The sequence below is a fragment of the Chiloscyllium plagiosum genome, chromosome 1, assembly GCF_004010195.1.
Source record: "Chiloscyllium plagiosum isolate BGI_BamShark_2017 chromosome 1, ASM401019v2, whole genome shotgun sequence".
Lineage (NCBI taxonomy): Eukaryota > Metazoa > Chordata > Chondrichthyes > Orectolobiformes > Hemiscylliidae > Chiloscyllium > Chiloscyllium plagiosum.
Genome location: NC_057710.1, coordinates 74,519,858 through 74,523,032, shown reverse-complemented (window position 1 = coordinate 74,523,032; position 3,175 = coordinate 74,519,858). Strand labels below are relative to the sequence as shown.

Genomic DNA, 3,175 nt, shown 5'->3' with positions numbered 1-3,175 from the left:
GATTAGTGGTGCTGGAAGAGCACAGCAATTCGGGCAGCATCCGAGGACAGGCAAAATCGACGTTTCGGACAAAAGCTCTTCATCAGGAATAAAGGCAGAGAGCCTGAAGCGTGGAGAGATAAGCTAGAGGAGGGTGGGGGTGGGGATAGAGTAGCATAGAGTACAATAGGTCTGTGGGGAAGGAGATGAAGGTGATAGGTCAGGGAGGAGAGGGTGGAGTGGATAGGTGGAAAAGGAGCTGGGCAGGTCGGACAAGTCCGGACAGGTCAGGGGATTGAGTTTCTGGAGGTTAGAAGCTAGGATGAGGTGGGGGAAGGGGAAATGAGGAAACTGTTGAAGTGCACATTGATGCCCTGGGGTTGAAGTGTTCCGAGGCGGAAGATGAGGCGTTCTTCCTCCAGGCGTCTGGTGGTGAGGGAGCGGCGGTGGAGGAGGCCCAGCACCTCCATATCCTCGGCAGAGTGGGAGGGGGAGTTGAAATGTTGAGCCACTGGGCGATTTGGTTGATTGGTGCGGGTGTCTCGGAGATGTTCCCTAAAGCGCTCTGCTAGGAGGCGCCCAGTCTCCCCAATGTAGAGGAGACCGCATCGGGAGCAACGGATACAATAAATGATATTGGTGGATTCTGGTGGTGAGGGAGCAGCAGTGAAGGAGGCCCAGAACCTCCATGTCCTCGGCAGAGTGGGAGGAGGGAGTTGAAATGTTGGGCCACAGGCCGGTGTGATTGATTGGTGCGGGTGTCCCAGAGATGTTCCTAAAGCGCTCTGCTAGGAGGCGCCCAGTCTCCCCAATGTAGAGGAGACCGCATCGGGAGCAACGGATACAATAAATGATATTGGTGGATGTGCAGGTAAAACTTTGGATGTGAAAGGCTCCTTTAGGGCCTTGGATGGAGGTGAGCGAGGAGGTGTGGGAGCAGGTTTTGCAATTCCTGCGGTGGCAGGGGACGGTGCCAGGATGGGAGGGTGGGTTGTAGGGGGGTGTGGACCTGACCAGGTAGTCACGGAGGGAACGATCTTTGCGGAAGGCGGAAAGGAGTGGGAAGGGAAATATATCCCTGGTGGTGGGGTCTGTTTGGAGGTGGCGGAAATGTCGGCGGATGATTTGGTTCAATAAACACCAACACACCATATGCCTTCTGAACCACTCAATCAATCTGGGTGGTAACTTTCAGGGATTTATGCACCTGGACACAGATCTCTCTGTGCATCTACATTGCCAAGAATTTTACCATTAGCCCAGTACTCTGCATTCCTGTTACTTTTTCCAAAGTGAACTACCTCACACTTTTCCACATTAAACTGCCACTGCTTTGCCCAGCTCTGCATCTTATCTATGTCCCTCTGTAACCAGCAACATCCTTCTGCACTATCCACAACTCTGCCAACCTTAAGTATCATCTGCAAATTTAATAACCCATCCTTCTACACACACATCCAGATCATTTATAAAATTGACAAACAGCAGTGACCCCAAAACAGATCCCTGCAGCACACCACTGGTAACTGAACTCCAGGATGAACATTTCCCATCAACCACCACACTGTCTTCTTTCAGCTAGCCAATTTCTGATCCAAACCACTAAATCACCTTCAATTCAGAAATTCCAATAGCCTACCATGTGGTACCTTATCAAATGCGTTACTGAAGTCCATATTAACCACATCAACCATTTTACCTTCATCCACCTGTTTTGTCACTTTCTCAAAGAACTCAATAAGGTTAGTGAGGCATGACCTACCCTTCACAAAACCGTGTTGACTCTCCCTAATCAAATTAGTCCTTTCCAACTGATTATAAATCCTACCTCTTATAAGGTTTTTCAACATCTTACCCACAACCAAAGTATGGCTCATTGACCTAAATTACCAGGTTTGTCCCAACTCCCATTCTTAAACAAAGTAACCCCACTTGCTATCCTCCAGTCTTCTGGCACTGCTCCTGTCGGCAATGATGACAAAGATCAAAGCCAAAGGCTCTGCAATCTCCACCCTGGCTTCCCAGAGAATCCGAGAATAAACCCCATCCGGCACAGGTAGATTTTCAGATATTCCAAAATGGCTAAAACGTCCTCTTAGTCATCTGCAAACCCATTTAACCTTGTAGTCTGTATCTCCATATTCTCACTAACATTGCCTTTTTCCAATCTGAATACTGATGAAAAGTATTCATTAAGCGCTTCTCCTATGTCCTCCGATTCCACACACAACTTCCTACTACTGTCTTTGATTGGCCCTAATCTTACTCTAGTCATTCTTTTGGTTCTGATATACCTACAGACGTTGGGTCTCTTGAAGAGCACGAGGGTGGATAAGTCCCCAGGGCCTGATGCTATCTACCCCAGGTTATTGAGAGAGGAAAGAGAAAAAAAAAGATTGCTGGGGCTTTGACCAAGATGTTTGTATCCTTACTAGCCACTGGAGAGGTCACAGAGGACTGGTGAGTAGCGAATGTTATTCCTCTGTTCAAGAAGGGAAATAGGGTTAATTCAAGGAACTACAGACCAGAAGCTATCGGAGAAAATTCTTAAGGATAGGATTTACGCAGATTTGGATAAGCATGGCCTAATTAGAGACAGTCAGCATGACTTTGTGCAGGGCAGTTCATGTCTTACTACCTTGATTCAATTTTTGAGGAGGTAACAAAGGAGGTCAATGAGGGTAAAGCAGCGGATGGTGTTGACATGGATTTTAATAAGGCTATCAACAAGGTCCCTCATGGTAAGTTCACCCAAAAAATTAAGATGCATGGGATCCACACGGATTCAGAATTGACTTGTCGATAGAAGAAGAAAGTGTGGTGCTGGAAAAGCACAGCCAGTCAGGCAGCATCTGAGGAGCAGGAGAATAGACGTTTCGAGCATAAGCTTTTCATCAGGAATGTGTTTGGGCCCAAGGGGGCTGAGAGATAAATGGGAGGGGGAGTGGGGCTGGGATTGTAATAGGTCGATGAGGGTGGGGGTGTTGGTGATAGGTGTTGGTGATCCCTCCAGACCTACCCCTCTCTGTGGATGAAAGATCAGTCCTCAGCAGAGGCCTCACCTTCATTCCCCTACGCTCTCGGATTAACGAGTTCAACACACGGCGTGACAACGAACAATTCTTCCGCCGCCTTCGCCTCCGCGCCTACTTCTTCAACCAAGACTCTCGCCCACCCTCTGACGACCCCTTCTCCC

General features: G+C 48.4%; 1 protein-coding gene across 1 annotated transcript in view; it reads right to left on the bottom strand.

The window, feature by feature from the left end:
* Positions 1–3,175, bottom strand: part of kif2a (kinesin family member 2A) — a 93,044-nt gene that overhangs the window by 9,700 nt on the left and 80,169 nt on the right. The gene's annotated exons all lie outside the window — the stretch shown is intronic.